The following is a 20,936-nucleotide window of genomic DNA, read 5'->3' on the forward strand; positions in this document are numbered from 1 at the left end:
ACTAAGTGTCAATGAAGCCTTCCTGCACTAGGCCTAAGTGAACCAAACTCTATCCTTCCATGTTTAAACTCTAATCAACCTCAAAAGCCAGGTGCAATTGGAATATGTAAGCAACCAGTTATCTGTGTGCAACCCCCTGCTCGAGCAGTAATAATGAGGCCTGCATGTTTCTGGCTGAAGGGAAAAAGGACAAGATAACGGTTTAAAGAAGTTACTAACAAGCTAGGCTTATAGCTGCCAAGAATGACTTAACTATTACCAGGGACGGGAGGGGCAGAGGGAGGAATGGGGGGGAGAAAGGGAGGGCTAGAGGGGAAAGGGGGGGGTGAGGCTTAACTGCAAAATGTATAAAAGAAGAAAAACTGTTCCTGTTAATGTGCTTGATTTGAGACTTGTCTGTCTCCTTGCACCGCTTTGGGATCCCAAATAAACTTTGTTTGCTTCTCCCCCTGGTGTGTTTATTGACGCGAAGCACACCGGGCAACGAACCCACTGTTGCTGTCCTCGAGCACACCTGTGCTGGCAACAGTTTTGGCGCCCAACGTGGGGCTCGAGGCTGAAATTTAGCCTTGCCCGGACCCCTCTCGGAGGTCGACAGATTGCGGTGACGACCGACGCCCAGCGCGCACCGGTGACTTTACCGGGGGCCTCGGCGAAGACGTGGTTTGGTCGACCCCAGAGGGCACAACGGTGCAATGCGCTCGAGTAGTGGAGAAGCAGCTGCGGGCGACGGTGGGGAACCGGTCCCATGGATAGGGCGACGGTGCAGAACCGGACCCTTGGATAAGGTAGGAACAGTCCAGTGGGGACTTTATCTGTCTTGACCTGGGGACGCCCAGTGTCTACCTGTTATGACCTGGGGACGCCCAGTGTCTCCCTACGGGGCAGGGACAGAGTATGGCAGGCAGGGCAAGGTGTACACCCTTGGAATGCATTCTGGTGAATTGGAAAGTGTTTGGATCGGATCCGTTGATTAAAAGTAAACTGAAAAGGTTCTGTACAGTAGACTGGCCTCAATATCAGCTAGAGGACCAGGAAAGGTGGCCACCGGAAGGATCACTTAATTATAACATGATCCTTCAATTACTTCTGTTTTATCAGCAAACGGGTAAATGGAATGAACATATGTATGTACAGTTGTTTATGTTGCTAAGAGATAGGTTAGATATTTTGCAAAAGTGTAATTTGACTCCGACAGGTTCGGTAGTAGCTACTGTTAGTCCCCAGAACCCCCCCACAGCTGTAATGGCAGGTCCGGTGTCCCCTTCGGCTATCACACCCCCACCATATAAAGACAAGGTGTCTCAGGTCCCAGAGATTGCCCCCTCGGTGGAATTTTATCCGTTGATCACTGAGACCGTGGTGTCCAGACATGGCTCAGATAGGAATCAGGCCACTACTGTGCAGGTCTATACGCATGTGCCTTTTAACCCGGTGGACCTAGGAGCCTTTAAGGCACAGGCAGGGGAATTCTCTACGAACCCAAGCAAGTTTATCTCGGTCTTTGAAGGGTGCCTGGCTAGCTGTAACCCTGACTGGGATGATTGTAATGTCCTTATGCGGACCCTGCTGTCTGAGGTGGAGCATAATCAGGTTGTGTCTTAAGAAAAGGAAAAGAGGCAAGCGAAAATGATGGTCACAGCAGTACAGGCCGGTGGCAGGGGAAAATTCCAGGAAGGTGGAAGGGGCCGGGGAATAAGAGGACGTGGGCGCCCTGGCTCACAGGAAAGGTGTCTGGGTCGCAACCAGTGTGCCATATGCCGGAAGGAGGGACATTGGAAAAATGAGTGCCCCGAAAGGGAAGCTACCCCTATAATGACAGCGAAGGATCAAGAATAGGGGTGTCAGGGAAGATGGACTATCCTGCCCCTGGAACCCCGAGTAAACATGAGGGTGGGAGACTTGGACATCAACGTTTTAATAGACTCTGGAGCTGCACGAACCGCCGTAAACCAACCCCTGCAGCTGCCTGTGTCAGAGTCCCTCACTGTGGTGGGTGCCACAGGGAAAGGAACCAAGTGCCCAGTATATGCCCCAGCGGAATGTGCTTTGGGAAACAGAACTCTATCTCACAAACTGGTTTACCTCCCTGATTGTCCAACGCTTCTACTAGGACGGGACCTGCTTTGTCGCTTAGGAGCCACCCTGCATTTCACCCAAGATGAAATAACCCTCACCTTACCCCCAGAGAATGCCTGGATAATGACCCTTGCAATTGAGCCCTCAGCCATGCAAGCCCCAGAGTGGAGCAAGTGGGAAGACAAAAGGAGGGTTAAAAAGCAGCTTTGCTGGACAGTGTTGGCCCAGGGATTTAAAAATTCCCCCACTCTGTTTGGCCAGGCCCTGGCCAGAGACTTGGAGGAGTGGGACAATGAGGACAGGGTCCTCCTCCTGCAATATGTGGATGACTTGTTAATGGCTGCTGTGGGTCTCATCCCTTGCCTTAAAGCCACTGTGAGCCTCGTGAACTTTGTTGGACTCCTTAAAAGTGGGTGTGCTCGTCCTGGTTTGTTGCTCCAAAGCTCTGTATAGAAGTTATTTTACTGGAAGGGTGTATAATGGCAATGTGTATGTGTTCATTGTTGGGAAAAGGTGTATAAGTGAAGAGTGGAAGTTTCCTTTGTAAGTTAAAAGAAGCCAAGAAGGAGAGAAGGAAAAAGAACAGAATGAGTTAACTGAGGGAAAAAATATAGCTAGCAAGCTCAGTCCAAAGATAAGATGCTGGCACCATCCAAGGACACTGCCCAGAGCTAAGACTTGGCCGACAGCCAAGAAAAGGGGGGGCCTGAATGGGCCCAAGCAACTATGAGATCTGCAAAACACTGTCAGGCATTAATGAAATGTGTTAGGTTTCTTTTCGCACAGATAAAAGAAGTGCTAACCAAAGACCCTAGCAGCCCTGCCATTCATTGAAACAAGGAGACTGAGTCTACGTAAAGTCCATCAACGAAAAACTGCTTTGGCTCCACAGTGGAAAGGCCCTTTCCAAGTCCTGTTAACCACCAACACCGCTGTGAAGTACCAAGGACTGCCCATCTGGACCCAGGCTTCTCACTGTAAAAAGACCCCTCCACCTCGGGAGGATTCTCCAACTGATGATAAGCCTATTTAAAGACAGGGTGATGTGCTAGTAACCTCTCCCCTGTATGATGCTGAACCACACTGTTTCAGGAAAAGAGAAGAAGGAACACTTGCTTCACTGAAACCACAAAGTCCAGGAATTCCTGACTACAAAAGACATTAAGAACTGACCCTGGTGAAGAAACAAAGAATTATACGCTGGCAGGGAGGCTCTTAGACCCCTGGCCTCCCAGGTACAGGCTGAATGTCTAGTCTGCCAAAAGAACAACCCTCGACCAGGAGTGTCAGTGCCACCAGCCACTCTGGAACCTACCCCAGGCCCAGGGCTGGTTTGGCAAATAGACTTTACTGAGTTCCCCCAGACCCAAGGATTCAAATACCTTTTCGTCTTGGTGGATCGATTCAGCGGATGGCCTGAAGCCTTCCCACGCCATAACAACACTGCCAAGACGGTGGCTCTGAAATTTGTCAAGGAGATCATTCCCCGCTTCGGACTCCCCCAGTGGATGGTGTGAAAGTGAAATGAATTATATTAAAGAAATAGAATGAATTAAAGAATGCTGTATGTACCTTTTAGTAGAAATGAGAAATGCTGCAAGCCAGGGGGGCAGGAAAGCAGACATTAACTGCTTAACTTGCCACTTAAGGGCAATTGGTGAAGCATTAGCCTTAGATCGATAAGAGTTAACAAGGAAGCAGGATATGCATATTATGCTCCATGCATATTTTACAATTTTGCTCTCTCTGTCCCTTTGTTTAGTTCGCACCCTTTTATCTGTATAAATAAGACTGTTTGAATCTTGCATGGAGGCTCACATTATCTGAATGTATTAGCAGAGCGCTGTGCTAATAAAACAGAGTGGTCTGACAAACTATGAGTCCTGAGTCTAACTTTGACAATTTGGAGGTTCCACCGAGATGGCAACCGTCTTCACTGGGGCTGTGTGATTCCTGACCGTTTTTGTAGGACGACCGTGGTAGCCGGCACCTGGGCATTTGGCCCGAGCGGTCCTCCTCCTGAACGGAAGGGTGCACGACCACAGTGAGGTCTACGCCATCGAACCTGTTGGTTCCCACTCTGTTCTGGTAGGGATCCCGGGATCTGACATCAGGAATCTGGTCAGGTAATTATTTCTGTGTTTTGTCCGGACTGAGGACTGTTCTGTCTGTGTCTATCCGTCCTCCTGTGGAGTGTTTGAGTCTGGGTGCCATCTCCGTCCGGGGATCGGCCGACCAAGGGGTTCCTGTCCCCGCGGTCTGAGTGAGTGAAATCTGCACAATCGCAGCCGCACCGCACCTTGGGTAAAACCCTTGGTGTGAAAGCAAGGGCGACTGAGGCAGTAGCCTGTGGGCTCCTTTTGTGTGTTGCACCGGGCATCGCTCTGACGAACCCGAATTTCCTTCTTGTGTGATTGGTGTGTGTAAAGTCCTCCTGTATTGGTAACCAGACGTCTAAGTCGGGACAGTTCCCTAAAGGAACGCCGGCTCAGTTTTAGGAAGGGTCCGGACTCCTATAAATTTCTGGAAAAATGGTCTAGGCTAACTCAGGGAGATCCCAAAACTCAGTGGCCACTGTTAAAACCTTGGAACAAGGACCGAGTGGACATCTTAAAAAAAACAAACTCGGTCAGCCTAAAACTAAATTGGCTAAAGGAGAGGTTAATTGTTTCATGCAGTGGTGGGAAGAGGCAAATCGTAGGTGGACAAAATCAAAACTCACCTCTCTCAAATATTCAAATAATAAATTAAAAGCTTTATTAAAAGCCTCCTCTCCCACCACCAGACTGAGCGCTCCCCTTCACCCTGTTCTCTGACAAAAAAAAAAAAAAAAAACAACAACAACCCCGGATCGATCCCAACTCCCTTCATACTCCCCTCTCATTGTAAAAAGGATAAAATGCCCCTTGTTCTGTTCCCCTTCGTTGTCTGCCTCAGAAACTGATTCTTTAGTGTTCCATTACCAATTCAGCAAGGAGGGTGGGCTCCTCAACTAGCCCCCACCCTTCCTGGGCCCTTTCCTTAAGCATTTCTTTCAAAATTGTGAAATGACCACAATATCACTCACAAAAATGGTTCATTGGAAAAAGCAGGATTGGGCCCAGACAAGCAGGCAAGCAACAGATAAAGAAACTAAAAAAAACAAAACAAACAAACAAAAAAAAACAGGTTGGAAGCCCTAAGGGCATAGTGTCAGGAGTAAGTGCAAGTATGAACCCCTGGAACAATACTTACAATGGTGAAATCTGAGTTGACAAAGGTGTCATTTTGGGAAATAAACAAGTGATTTAAGGAAAGAGAGTGAAAAGTTAACTCTGCAGAGACTGGAGAGAATTAAACAGTTAAACTTTGTGAAAATGTTAAAAAGGATCTTGTTAAAAGAATTCTTGGTTTCTTTGCAGCCATTCTAAAGGAAAAATGGGCCCTTTTCCAGAGGAATGTCTGTAAATAATCCAGGTAAAGAGACTATCGAATTAAAATCATTTGACTACGGACAATTGAGTCAAATTTGCTAAAAGAACATAAGGGGGGTTCTATTGGAACTTAACTGCCCCAAATGTATAAAGGTAATGTCATCTATGTACAGCTATGTAAAAACAAAGCAGTGTAAGAGGGATGTTAAGGGAGAGAAAATGTGTATGTATCTGTCTGTCTGTGGGAATATGTGAGGTTTGTAAAACTCCTGTTTTGTAAGTTTAAGATAAATTGGTTTTGTTTTGTTTATAATGCCACTAAAAATCCATTTGACTCTTTAATTCAAAGCTGCAAAACTGACAGACCTTTTTGCCAGACACAGGTAATCAGTGTTGGTTGACTTTGAGATTTGGTATTTAACCCTTAAGGGGTAACTTGATTCTTTACAAAATTTAAATGTTCTCAAATAAAGACCAAGTCATGACTGCAGCAGGACAGTCAAAATCAGAAAAATAGGGAGAGATTCTGGATTCTGTTTTTGTAACAAAATAGCAAATGAAAGCTGTAGGAAAAGAATAAAATCAGTGGCCCTCTGAAGCAACAGCAGGGGTGAGGTGCACAAAACAAAAGGAAGAAATGTTAGAAACACTGAGCCTTAAAATGGCTCTGTGTAATCAGACTGTCACTTTGATAAGGGTAAATAAAACTCTGTAAGAACAAAAGAAACAGTTACACTTATGTAAAAATTAATATGGCTAATGTTTTAAAAGTTAAAGTATAGAAGGAATGTGCAGACATGTGCAGTGTATATTATAGAGGGGGTAAAAGAAATGCAAACGAAACATGCTACTTAATTAAAATCCTATTCGGGCTCCAAAGGAGCCACAATAGACTGTGTTCTTTTTCAGATCTATGTGTGTTTTGGAAGCAAGAGTTAAAAGTAATCAAAACTCTGGTAAAAGTTAATTGTGTTCCTTTTAAGACAGAGTCTCTGAGCTCTGCTAATGGTTTTGAATCCAAAAGCCAAGCCTGTGTGGATGCAAATTATCTAACTGATAAAGGAAGTGAGAGAACTGCCAGCACAAAGAAGTTGCAGATAAAGAACATACCTGGTCAGCAAACAAATTGTCTAAATAAAAGGCACGGTATAACACGATACCTTTAATTAAAATAAATTTAATGTTACTACATACCCCTGTAACAATGTATAGTGTGTATGATTTTTGAAGAAAAAAAATCCTTTATGGTAATGATGCTTTTCAGCTGTTACCTGTGAACAAACTTAAAGCTTAATACAGCAGGAAAGACATTGTAACCTTGGTCTGCTGTAAAGGGAAAACTGAGGTACACCACCTCATGGATTTAATGACTGAACAGTGGGATAATTTCCCCATAACTCTTAAAAGATAGAAGCCATTGAAACCTGGCCTGCCTATAGAACAAAAACACAGGAAAATATGGAGGTAATTCCTCTTGTTTTGCCTGCAATCAGCAAGGGTATTTGTAAAAGAAAGGAATATTTTAAGCAATAATGAATGCCACCCCAAAAAGGGTAGAAAAAATATTATTTTTGTCTTTCAGGAAAAGCTAATATCAGCTACAGGACAACCTAATAAGAAACAAATAAAAGTGGGTATGCTTATCCATCCATACCTGTTGCTCCAAAGCCCTGTAGTAAAGACATCTCACTAGGATCCTGTATGTGGGATAAAATGAATAATGAGACCAAAGTACTGTATAATGGGCTATGTGTATGTGTTAATTCTTGGGGGGGAAAGTGTTTTAAAAGAATGGAAGTGTTAGCAACCTTCCAATAGACAAATGTAAATGTAATGTAAGTACTGTGTTTACAAAAGATAAAAAGGTAACATAGTTCCTAAAACTAACAAAAGGGCAATGTGGGAAACCGAACCATTCATATTATACATGCAAATGGCAGCATGTTAAGAATTGCCACTGCAGAAAGACATAACAGCTTACCATTGGTAGAGTGTATTTTCTGAATGGTCTCCCACAACTACTGGCGTACTAATGTTACTAACCCTAATTGTTTTTGATTTTAAATTGTATGTGTTTAATTGTAACGTTGAAAATGTGCTGTTGGATAAAACAAATGTATGCAAAGCTAGAGCCACAGGCCCAAATCACCTCCCAGTATTTTCTATTACGTGGACTAAATAAGAAGTGACACTGGCGATTAATAATCTTGGTGTCAAAAGGGGGATATGTAGGAGCAGGATCTTATAATGTCCCATAGGAATTAATGTATGATTTGATTTCATCCCTGTCAGCCACCCTTTTTGAATAGCAGAAAGGAATGACAGACCAGAACAATCCTTATGACTGATTATGGTCACCCTTTTGTTTTAGAATAAGTTATAGTGTCTACTATGGTTTCCTATATGTATTACAAAGTAGGCCTCTAGTTAAATATACATATTGTGTCTATGTTAAGTAGATTAGAGGAACATTGAAGGCCTGGGTCTCAATGTAAATTGTCTTGGTTATTGACTGTAAAACTTAGCAAGGTTTAATTTGCAATGCCTTTTTTGCTCCATATAAAATACTACTGTTTGTATTCTCAATCTGTGTGAATAAGGAATGTCTGCATCAGGAAAAGATAAGGTGTGAAGGCCATTGTTATAGCCAGAGTCAAGGAAGAAGAAGTAAAGAGACTTAAAGGACATCAAAGAATCATCAGGTACTGCTTACTATCCAGATGGCTGTTAAACTGTCTGGCATCACAGCGTGGATACATGCTTCGCAGTGTAAGAAGGCACCCCCCAGCAAACCAATCACCTCAGGACCACGCAGAGTCAATTTTGACTCCAGAAGAAGATGTAGAGGAACAGCCTGCAATACCTTACCATCTACGCTCTCGTAAGGGTTGCCAGAAGCAGACGAGGACCTAAAGCAAGGCCCAAAAAGAAGCAGTAGTGAGCCTAGCGCCTGCTGCCTGGTGGATGTAAAACCGTGACTGCGGTTCCCTCAGTTGAGGTTGTCAGAACCGGAAGGGCCTTGCCTGCAACATGTGCCTCTGGTGGCGCCTGTTCCTCGGCTGCTGGTGTCTTAAGGTCTGGGGAGTCCACAATGACAATTCTTTTATCCAGCAGCAAGTGTGGATAGCTCAGACTCTTAATATTTCTAATTGCTGGGTCTGCAGCCACATCCCAGCCCACTCTCAAGCTGGTGTTCCTGTCCTGGCAATCCCACTCAATTCCCCAGACCTCACTGGAGGACCTCGTCCGTTTAACAGAACATGGAACAATAATGACACTTGGGAAGCAGTGGGAATAAATGTATCTAAATGGATAAGTGTGGTGGAGGGAAAAGGTCATTGGTGTTGGGTGTGTAATGGGACAGGGCTGGATCTGGGAAAAAGTCATTGCCTTCAGCATATTGTGGTCAATGGTGTATGGGATTATTCAAACAAAACTAAAGAGTGGTGGGCCGGGTATGGGGATATGAATTTTTTTCTCAACCTGGGATCAAACAGAAAAATCAAGCTCATGTTCCCCCTACAGTAACCTTAGTGAAAACAATACAATCTTTCAATGCCATGCAAATAACACCACTCCTCGTAAGGAGAATTACCCTGTGCCCTTCGGAGGATATTACTCCTCCTTTGTAGGCACCTATGTGACAAATGGGTGCAACCGACCCTTCCCAGCCTTAATAGGCCATCATTGGGTTTGTGGGACCAAAGCTTATACTGTGTTACCAGCTAACTGGTCAGGTATCTGTTATCCCGCCCGACTCTTCCCACAATTCCGAGTGCTAGGGTCCTTCCCACGAGAACGCCTCCGTAATTTCAGGCGAAGAAGAAGGGACTTATCAGATGCCCAATGGTATGTAAATAACATAAGCCCCTTGACCTGGGAAGAGGCCATTGGCGGTTCCCTTATCCCACTTGGGGGAGTAATACATCATGCAAAAAGGCTCCTAAGGTTACAAACAGTAGTTGAAATAATGGCAAAAGAAACCGGAGAGAGTTTAAAGACCCTGGCCAAAGAAACAGGGGTGATCCGACAGATGGCCCTCCAAAACCGTCAGGCATTGGACATAGTGCTGGCGGCCAAAGGAGGGACCTGTGCTCTCATTGGAAAGAATGTTGTGTGTTTATACCTGACGACACCAATGAGGTAATAGATCGTGCTAATCACTTAGAACAAATTGCATATCTTCCCCATGAAGAGCCAAGTTCTTTATGGAAGTGGCTAAGTAACCTATTCAATTTCTCTGGCACAGGAAAAAGACGGTTACTCACCGTTGTAACTGTTGTTCTTCGAGATGTGTTGCTCATATCCATTCCATTAGGTGTGTGCGCGCCGCGTGCACGATCGTCGGAAGATTTTTACCCTAGCAACACCGGCGGGTCGGCTGTGGAGCCCCCTAGAGTGGCGCCTTCATGGCGCTGAATATATACCCCAGCCGACCCGGCGCCCCCTCAGTTCCTTCTTGCCGGCTACTCCGACAGTGGGGACGGAGGGCGGGTTTGGAATGGATATGAGCAACACATCTCGAAGAACAACAGTTACAACGGTGAGTAACCGTCTTTTCTTCTTCGAGTGCTTGCTCATATCCATTCCATTAGGTGACTCCCAAGCCCAACTTAGGTGGTGGGGTCGGAGTGAGACATTGCTGTGTGCAAAACCGCTGATCCGAAGGCAGCATCGTCCCTGGACTGCTGCACTAGTGCATAGTGTTCTGTAAACGTGTGGACTGACGACCAAACCGCAGCTCTACAAATGTCCTGGATCGGAACTTGCGCCAGGAAAGCCGTCGAGGAAGCTTGGGCCCTCGTGGAGTGAGCGGTGAGGTGTGGTGCTGAGACACCTGCCAGGTCGTAGCAAGTCCGGATGCAAGACGTAATCCAGGAGGATAGGCGTTGTGAGGAGACCGGTGAGCCTTTCATTCGGTCGGCCACTGCAACGAAGAGTTGCGTCGTCTTTCTAAAGTGCCTTGTGCGGTCAATATAGAAGGCCAGGGCCCTGCGTACGTCCAGAGAATGCAAACGTTGATCCTGGCGAGTAGCATGTGGTTTAGGGTGAAAGACCGGGAGAAATATATCTTGGTTGATATGAAATGGAGAAACCACCTTAGGGAGAAAGGCAGGATGTGGACGAAGCTGCACTTTATCCTTATGGAAAACTGTGTAAGGGGGCTCGGATGTAAGCGCCCTGAGTTCAGAAACGCGCCTTGCTGAGGTGATGGCTACGAGGAAGGCTGTCTTCCAGGATAGGTACAAAAGTGAACAGGTGGCCAGTGGCTCGAATGGATGACCTGTGAGCTTGGAAAGAACCAGGTTGAGGTCCCACGTCGGAACGGGCTGACGTTGTTGTGGGTACATCCGGTCTAAGCCCTTGAGGAATCTAACGACCATCGGGTTAGAGAATACCGAGGACGCGAGTTCCCCTGGATGAAAGGCCGATATAGCGGCCAGGTGAACTCTAATTGAAGATATCGCCAACCCTTGCTGTTTTAGGGAGAGGAGATATTCCAAAATGAGAGGAATAGGTGCGTGCAACGGGGACGTGGCTCGCTGTTCGCACCAACAGGAGAATCGCTTCCACTTGGCCAAGTAAGTGGTCCGAGTTGAGGGCTTCCTACTGCTCAGCAGAATCTGTTGGACAGAGTGTGAACACTGTTGCTCTGCCTGGGTGAACCATGGAGCAGCCACGCCGTGAGGTGGAGTGATTGCAGGTCGGGGTGACGCAGCCGGCCGTGGTTCTGCGTGATGAGATCCGGATACAACGGAAGCGGGATCGGTGTCTGAACCGAGAGTTCCAACAGCGTGGTGTACCAATGTTGTCTCGGCCACGCTGGAGTGACCAGAATTACCTGTGCCTGGTCTCTGCGCAATTTGAGCAGTACCTTGTGGACCAGAGGAAACGGAGGGAAGGCATAAAACAGGTGGTCTTTCCAGGGAAGGAGAAATGCATCCGAGAGGGAGCCCGGAGCTCGACCTTGCAGGGAGCAGAACAGGTGGCACTTCCTGTTGTCTCGGGATGCAAACAGGTCTATCTGGGGAAACCCCCACCTCTGGAAGATGGAATGTATGATGTCCGGACGGATAGACCACTCGTGCGTCTGGAAGGACCTGCTGAGTCAATCCGCTAGAGTGTTCTGGACTCCAGGGAGGAACGATGCCGTGAGATGGATTGAGTGGGCGATGCAGAAGTCCCACAGGCGAATGGCCTCTTGGCATAGAATTGACGAGCGAGCCCCTCCTTGCTTGTTGATGTAGAACATGGCCGTGGTGTTGTCGATGAGAACTAACACACAGCGACCACGTAGGAGGTTGAGAAATGCCTGACACGCCAGGCGCACCGCCATCAGTTCCCGAACATTGATGTGCAGGGCTAGCTGGGGTGCAGTCCACAGGCCCTGGGTATGGTGTTCGTTGAGATGGGCGCCCCAACCCAGGGATGAAGCGTCTGTGACCAGGTGCAGAGAGGGTTGTGGGGCGTGAAACGGCATCCCTTCGCAAACCACCTTGTGATCTAGCCACCATGTGAGGGAGGTCAGGACCGAATTCGGGATTGTGACCACCATATTCAGGCTGTCCCGATGTGGGCGGTATATTGATGACACCCAGGTCTGTAGTGGGCGAAGCCGGAGTCTGGCATGCCTGGTTACGTACGTGCAGGAAGCCATGTGACCCAGCAGGGTAAGGCACGACCTCACCGTGGTAGTTGGGAAGGCCTTGAGTCCTTGAATGAGGCTCGTGATGGTGCCAAAGCGGTTGTCTGGCAGGATGGCTTGTGCACGTCTGGAGTCTAGAACCGCACCGATGAATTCTATTCTCTGGGTAGGTTCTAGAGTGGATTTGTCCTTGTTGAGTAGGATACCCAACCCGTTGAATGTGTGCACTATTATGTGGACGTGATCGCGAACTTGTTCTTTGGTGCGACCGCGTACCAGCCAGTCGTCTAGGTACGGGAACACCTGTATCCCTTGCCGACGAAGGTACGCTGCCACGACAGCCATACATTTCGTGAACACCCGTGGGGCCGAGGATAGGCCGAAGGGAAGGACTGCAAATTGGTAGTGCACCCTGTTTACCACGAATCGCAGGAAGCGTCTGTGAGGCGGGTAAATAGCAATGTGAAAGTATGCGTCTTTCATGTCGAGGGCGGCGAACCAGTCTCCAGGATCGAGGGAAGGGATAATGGCCCCCAGAGAGACCATGCGGAACTTCAACTTTACTACGAATTTGTTGAGTCCGCGCAAGTCCAAGATGGGTCGCAGACCTCCTTTGGACTTGGGAATGAGGAAGTAACGGGAATAGAATCCCCTGCCCCTTAATTCCACTGGAACCTCCTCTATGGCCCCCATAGCGAGGAGCGTAGAAACTTCCTGTATAAGAAGTTGCTCGTGAGAAGGGTCCCTGAAGAGGGACGGGGAAGGGGGGGAGGAGGGGGGAAATGAAGAAAACTGGATAGCGTATCCCCTCTCCACCGTGCGGAGGACCCAACGGTCCGAAGTTATAAGGGACCAAGCACGGTGGAAGTGGGAGAGGCGATCCCGAAAGGAGGGGGCTGGATCCTGGGGGATGACTGGGGCGCCGTCCTCGACCGCACCTTCAAAAGTTCTGCCTGGGGCCTGAAGGTGGTCTAGGTGGCCCCTGGTTCTGGCCGGGTTGAGGGCCGGTCCACCTTCTTCTACCACCTCGCCCTCGCCTCCGGGCCGAGTCCTGTCTCTGACGAGGCGGGGGGGGGTAGAAGCGCTGAGGCTGCGGCCTAAATGGCCTGCGCTGGGGGCCCACAACATGCATCCCCAGGGAGCGCATGATTGTTCTCGAGTCCTTGAGGCTCTGCAGGCGAGAGTCCGTCTTATCTGAGAACAATCCATGACCCTCAAAAGGCAGATCTTGTAGGGTTTGCTGCAGCTCCGGAGGCAAACCCGAAACCTGAAGCCAGGAGATCCTGCGCATAGCGATACCCGAAGCCAGGGTCCTCGCCGCTGAGTCTGCAATGTCCAAGGAGGCCTGCAAGGAGGTCCGAGCCACCTTCTTGCCCTCCTCTACCATGGCTCCAAACTCTTCCCTGGACTCTTGGGGAATCAACTCCTTAAACTTCCCCATAGAGTTCCAGGAGTTGAAATTGTAGCGGCTCAGTAGCGCCTGTTGGTTCGCCGCTCTAAGTTGTAGCCCTCCGGCTGAGTAAACCTTACGGCCAAACAGATCGAGCCGCTTAGCCTCTTTTGATTTAGGCGCTGCAGCCTGCTGGCCGTGGCGCTCTCGTGCATTCACTGATTCCACCACCAGTGAACACGGTTGGGGGTGGGTATACAAGTACCCATAGTCCTTAGACGGGACAAAGTATTTTCTTTCCACCCCTCTCGCTGTGGGTGGAATGGAGGCAGGAGTTTGCCATATCGTATCCGCATTCGTTTGGATCGTGCGGATCAGAGGTAACGCCACCCTCGATGGGGCATCTGCTCCAAGGATATTCACGATCGGGTCGTGCACCTCCACTATCTCCTCCGCCTGCAGGTCCATATTACGGGCCATCCTACGCAGGAGATCCTGGTGAGCCCGAAGATCTATCGGAGGGGGACCCGTACATGAAGTGCCCGCCACTGCCTCATCCGGAGAGGAGGAAGAGGATGCCTCCGGTGGCACTGGATCCAAGGGGGGGTCCTGATCCCCCTGCTCTTGGGCCGGGGCATCACCTGCACTTGGGTCCATGGTGTCAGGTGGCGTGGACACGGAAGACTCCATGCCTCCTGGCGGAGGCCGAGAGATGGTGGATTCTGGGGCCCTTCTGACCGAGTGACCCGAGCGAGAGGTCGATGGTATTGGAGCCCCTTGCTCCTGGTGGTACGCCCACGGGGTCCAAAACGACCAGTGAGATGGTCCATGAGAGTGGTCCTCTGCCATCTCCTGCCAATGGCCCAAGTTTCGTTCCTCGGCTTGCCCTTGAGGGGGGTATGCCGATCTCGACAGGTCCTCCGAGGAGCGAGACACCGATCTTGACGGCCATGGCGGTGCCGAGAGCGTCGAGACAATCCCCGTGGGCTGCGGTGCCGCACGGTGCCGGTCCGGAGATGATCTATCTCTGTGCGGTGCCGGCGATCGGTGCCGGGACCGCGACCGGTGCCGATGACCTCGTCGGTGCCGGGAGTCGGATCTGGACCTCGACGAGGACCTGGAGTATGCCCGGTGCCGGGAGCGGCCCCTCGACGTCGAGCGTCGACCGTAGCGGTGCCGAGAACTACGTCTGGATGTCGAACGGTGCCGACGATCATATCGGTGCCGAGACGTAGAGCGGCGCCGCGAAGAAGATCTTGGCCGCGAGTACGACCGGTGCCGAGACGATATTCGGTGCCGGGACTGCGAGCGGCGTGGGGACCTGCTTCGGGACCTGGATCGGTGCCGAGGTTCCAGCCCTTGTGATGGAGGGCGCATCAAGGCAGGTTTCCCTCTCGACTGGACCGGGCGAGTCAACGGTGCAGTCGGTGCCGGTTGTTGAGGCGGTGCCGGCTCCGTGAGAGCTATTAAGTCTCTCGCCGCCGCGAAGGTCTCTGGCGTCGACGGGAGACACTGTATCACCGCCGGCCTCGGTGGAGACGCTATTTGCACCGGACTCAACGGCCTCGGCGCCGGAGTCGACGGTGCTGGAGGCACCTGTTTTCGTTGCTCCACCGGCGGACGCGGCTCTACCCCCGGCACTGGGGGAGCCGGCGTCTTCGGCACGGACGTCCCCGTCTTATGGGCTTTTTTATGCCCTGGGGATAATGACCGGCGCCGAGGCACTTGCTGTGCTTGCGGTGCCGACGAGGTCCGGTGCCGGGGAGGCTTGTCTGACGCCACTCGCGTGGTCGTCATAGCCGGTGCCGCCGGGGCACTGCGCACCGAGGTGCTAGGCGCCGGAGCCTGGCCCGTAGAAGGAGTGTCCGGGCTAAGTGCCGCCTCCATCAGGAGTTGCCTGAGCCGAAAGTCCCGCTCCTTCTTGGTCCTTGGTTTGAAGGCCTTACAGATCTTGCATTTATCTGTTTGGTGGGACTCTCCCAGGCACTTCAAACAGGAGTCGTGCGGGTCGCTCGTGGGCATAGGCTTAGCGCAGGAGGCGCACTGCTTGAAGCCGGGAGCGTTGGGCATGAGCCCGGCCCCGCGGCCGGGGGAGAAAGGGGGAGACGACCCCCTTAATCCCCTGAACTGCAATAACAACTAGAACAACTTTAAGACTATTTAACTATTTAACTAGAACTACAACTATAACTATAACTGCGAATGACTAACTAAGCTAGGGAGAGTGGAGAACAGCTAAGCAGCGCTCCACAGTTCCAACGACCGTCAGGGGCGGTAAGAAGGAACTGAGGGGGCGCCGGGTCGGCTGGGGTATATATTCAGCGCCATGAAGGCGCCACTCTAGGGGGCTCCACAGCCGACCCGCCGGTGTTGCTAGGGTAAAAATCTTCCGACGATCGTGCACGCGGCGCGCACACACCTAATGGAATGGATATGAGCAAGCACTCGAAGAAGAACTGGTTGTTTCAGGGAGCCCTGACTATCCTGTGTGGAATCCCAGTGATTTTTGTATGTTTTCAGTTAATCTCCTGTTGTATCCAGAATTGTGTAAGGTATGCCACCCAGGTGACTACCCCAAAACAGAGTGCTAATATGATGATGTTAAATATCACTGATGAATGAAGAGATAAAGAACTATTAATATGTGGAACCCAGTAATTGTTGGTCTTTGCGTAAGCTTGACCAAAAGGAGGGATTGTGAAAGTGAAATGAATTATATTAAAGAAATAGAATGAATTAAAGAATGCTGTATGTACCTTTTAGTAGAAATGAGAAATGCTGCAAGCCAGGGGGGCAGGAAAGCAGACATTAACTGCTTAACTTGCCACTTAAGGGCAATTGGTGAAGCATTAGCCTTAGATCGATAAGAGTTAACAAGGAAGCAGGATATGCATATTATGCTCCATGCATATTTTACAATTTTGCTCTCTCTGTCCCTTTGTTTAGTTCGCACCCTTTTATCTGTATAAATAAGACTGTTTGTTTGAATCTTGCATGGAGGCTCACATTATCTGAATGTATTAGCAGAGCGCTGTGCTAATAAAACAGAGTGGTCTGACAAACTATGAGTCCTGAGTCTAACTTTGACAATGGAATCTGACAATGGAACACACTTCACATCCCAAGTTGTTCAAAAGATATCGGATGCCCTGCAAATCCCCTGGAAGCTCCACACTCCATGGCGACTGCAGGCCAGTGGAGTAGTGGAACGCACAAATCAGACACTTAAGCGGCACCTCTCAAAGGTGTGACAAGAGGCTTCCCTTAAGTGGCCTGATGCCTTACCCCTTGTTTTGCTCCACATGCGTGCTCTCCCAAAGGGCAGGTTAGGGCTCAGTCCCTTCGAGATTATGTTTGGAAGGGCATGGCCTATGAACGGTACACCGGTTCTGGCAGGGAAGTGGGAAATGGGGTGTGGCTTTTTATCTCAGTACATGTGCTCTCTGTCTGCTGTTCTCTGTTCTCTCCACAGGTATACCAGAGATTTGCAGCCTCTCCTGCTGGATGCCCCTGTCCATTCCTTGCAGCCAGGCGATTCCGTTCTCGTTTGGACCTGGAAGGACAAGCCTCTCCAAGAGAAGTGGAAGGGACCCCACACCGTCCTGCTGGTCTCCCACACAGCAGCAAAGGTCAAGGGACACAAGAACTGGATTCAATCACTCCCGTCTGAAGGCAGTGCCCGCTCCTGAACGGTGGACCGTCCAGCCTACGGAAAAGGACTACCAGCGACGATCTGGGACTTAAACTGTTATTCAAAAAAGACAATAAGGCCTGCTGGGAATGCCCTGTGGTCTCTTTGGACAGTCGCAGCGCACTCCCCGTGAAAACTCTAAGCATTGGTTGTGTTTATTTTCACAGGGCCGGCCTAACCTGGTGGTCTGGTCCCTTTTGTTTTTAATCTGCCTACTATTGGTAATTGATATTTTGTGGGTATTTGGGGAATTGTAATTGTTAGGCCCTAGGGTCACCTGCCCAGCATGAGTTCAGGTCCAGGGTCTGCCACAGTGGTACTCTTTGCCATAGGGACACTCCTTTCGTTACCTCCCGTTTCCCCCCAGGCACATGTGGGTTGGAAAGGGATCCCTACTAACTTGGAAACAAACACATATGAGTCCTTGAAGGTTTGCTTTGCCCAAGAGTTTAACCTCTCTAACTGCTGAGTATGCTCCCAAATCCTGCACCACGCAGCAGGGTTACCCTGGAGGGTGGTCCCCCCAAATTGGTCAGATATCTGTTGGGGATGGTTCAGTAGGGGAAGAAATACCTCGGGTACCCCCTTGTGACAAAACTGTACCATTAAATCCCAGTATGCATTAAGGGACAACCCCTGGCCGCCCCAGGCAGCGTAAATCTTTGTATGCCACCTCAGAGCCCATTAAGGAAGGAGACAGGTTGGGTATGATCCTCCTCCCATCCTATGGGGGTGGAACGGCTAACCCAATTTTATCATAGGCTCTCTGTGTTTCTCACCACATTCGCCAATGAAACCTTGGCCATAGAGAAGAGCCTTAACTCAGAGCTTTACCAGCTCCGGTTGCTGTCCCTGCAAAACAGACAGGCCTTAGATTATGTTTTAGCCTCCAGGGCGGGGTGTGTGCCCTTATTGGGAATGAATGTTGTACTTATGTCCCAGAAAACTCACAGGACATTAACAAGCACGTCCTGTCGGCCAAACAGGCTTTCAAGCAGTGGAAGGCCCAGGAAAGGAAACCCACAGTTTTCGATTCCCTTTGAAGTTGGTTGCCCAACCTAGGAGGACTGGGGGGTGGCCTTGTGCGTCTCCTCCTCACTGGTGTGGTACTGTGCCTGGTCACCCTCCTCCTAATTGCTTGTTTTAAAATGCTCCTCCGTAAGCTTTGTGCCCCCCCCCGTTCCTCAAAAATCCCGGCATACCCTCTCATTGAAAACCCCAGCTTCATAGCACTTAATCATATCTTGTCCACAGAATATGAGAAAACTCAGCCAAAAGCTTGTTGAGTATTCTCAAAGGAGGGAGTTGTTGACGTCACTAGGCATAACCCTAGGTAACTTGGGAGGGTGGAAGGCCACTAAGTGTCAATGAAGCCTTCCTGCACTAGGCCTAAGTGAACCAAACTCTATCCTTCCATGTTTAAACTCTAATCAACCTCAAAAGCCAGGTGCAATTGGAATATGTAAGCAACCAGTTATCTGTGTGCAACCCCCTGCTCGAGCAGTAATAATGAGGCCTGCATGTTTCTGGCTGAAGGGAAAAAGGACAAGATAACAGTTTAAAGAAGTTACTAACAAGCTAGGCTTATAGCTGCCAAGAATGACTTAACTATTACCAGGGACGGGAGGGGCAGAGGGAGGAATGGGGGGGAGAAAGGGAGGGCTAGAGGGGAAAGGGGGGGGTGAGGCTTAACTGCAAAATGTATAAAAGAAGAAAAACTGTTCCTGTTAATGTGCTTGATTTGAGACTTGTCTGTCTCCTTGCACCGCTTTGGGATCCCAAATAAACTTTGTTTGCTTCTCCCCCTGGTGTGTTTATTGACGCGAAGCACACCGGGCAACGAACCCACTGTTGCTGTCCTCGAGCACACCTGTGCTGGCAACACCATTAACAATCCTTTCCACCTTTCATTAAAAATACAGAAAAGAAGGAAAAACCCCTCCAATGTTTTATTAAGGGTACAGAAAACTTGGACAAACAGCTCACCCCTTTGAACTGTAAATTATTCAGGCTTTTATTTTAACTACATCCCTTGCTCCCTTTCCTTGTAGTTGGGGAGAGGTTTCAGAAGGAAACCCTCTAGGTGTGACAGTCTCATAAATGCTATTAAAGATGGTAATAACTATCCTTTGGGGACAAAGAGAAGCAGTTAATTATGACAGGCTGAAGCTGTTGTTGTTACAGTCTGATCCTCTTTCCTTGAAGACAAAACACAACAGACACACACACGAGAGGGGAAAGAGAAGAACAGCAAAGAGAAAATGCAGCTTCTGTCTCTGGTGTGACTCTCCCTTGCAGTCTCAGAGCTGGAGAAACACAGGCTTGGCCCATGGTTTTACGATTCGCTCCTGAAAAAGAGTGATGGGTGGAATGGCCCAGCCCTTATTATTTTGTTCACCAGTTAGGCCTAATTTCCCACACACTGATTTCGGTCCTTTGATTTCCTGCTGCACACTTCTCCTGTTGTGGCCACAAGGATCATTGCCATGAGCATTCTTGGCTGGTATAATTGATGAAGCCACCAAAAGCTGGAAATAAGGCCACCAGATGTTATTACCATGTAAACGGAGAGCCTCAAAAAGACTTCTGAACTAACTAATGTCCTACTTTTGTCCAGCAGGTCCCTATTACAATCGTGCACGTCTTCTGTTTAAATTTGTCATCTCATCTTCTCCCTTTTGGTGGGGATTTGGGATGGAGCAGGTAGGCTGGGAATCAGGACTCCTGGGTGCCTTCTCCTGTTCTGGGAGGGGAGTGTGGTCTAGTGTGTCAGAGCAGTGAGGCTAGGAGTCAGGATTCATGAGTTCTATTCCTGGCTCTCAGAGGGGGTGACTATAGTGCTTTGAGCAAGGGGAACTGGGAGCCAGGACTCCTGGGTTCTTTCTCCATTGCCACAGTTGACTGTGTATTGAGGGATCAGCTTGAAGGGTCCCTCCAGAATACAGTCAAGCACTAAACATGTGGGCTGGATCCAGCTGACTTCAGAGTGAAGGGGTAGTATTGTGCTAGATTAGCTCAGTGGGTTCATCCCTGGCCTTATAAACAATGTGTTATGAGTTCAAATTTCCCTAGGTCTTTGGGTAACCATTTCTTCCATACTGTCTTCAGCCCAATGGCTAGCAGTGGGATGGGAGAAATCTGCTCATGCTAGGGTATGCTCTATTGTCCACATGGGGTCAGATCCAGCTCTCAAGTGTCATACACAGAGTCTTCTTGAGCTGAGCTCCCTTCCTCAAGGTTGATGGGATATTCGGAGGTAGAAGAAAGGTAGTATTGGACCAAAGTTCTTCAAACTCTGTCAACCTCAGAGGAGTTGTAGATACTCAAGAAACCCCATTAGGTACCAAATGCACACTGTTTCATTGATAACAATATAAATTGACAGATAGGAAAAATAAGAAAAATGCTCCCTGAGAACTTATTAGAGTTAGGTTTAAGGATATGTACTTTGTATATTTTGACATGTGATGTCGACAGAGTGTATTTTAATGGTTATAAAGATGTACTTTTTTGAACGTTATCAACTACTATCATTAAATAATTATTGGCTGACCCCTATTGGCTGACTCCCTCAGAATTTCCCACAACTGTGAAAATTAAAACTGAAAAATTGCTTACAAATAAATATTGACATTATCTTTCTGCAGGATACGCTCCATCTGCTCCTGCCTTGCAGGGCTGGTAGCGCTGGGGCAGGGTCTCGCTAGCTTTGAGTCT

The 20,936-nt window shown here is 48.9% G+C and overlaps 1 long non-coding RNA gene across 1 annotated transcript; it reads left to right on the forward strand.

Annotated features, from left to right (window-relative positions):
* The first annotated feature begins 375 nt into the window (after positions 1–375).
* LOC135975273 (uncharacterized) lies at positions 376–19,021 on the forward strand. The gene is made up of 2 exons (XR_010592199.1): positions 376–788; positions 17,001–19,021. It is a non-coding gene; the product is annotated as an uncharacterized LOC135975273 (long non-coding RNA).
* Positions 19,022–20,936: the final 1,915 nt, after the last annotated feature.

Source organism: Chrysemys picta, chromosome 13 (assembly GCF_011386835.1).
Source record: "Chrysemys picta bellii isolate R12L10 chromosome 13, ASM1138683v2, whole genome shotgun sequence".
In the NCBI taxonomy this organism is placed as follows: Eukaryota; Metazoa; Chordata; order Testudines; family Emydidae; genus Chrysemys; species Chrysemys picta.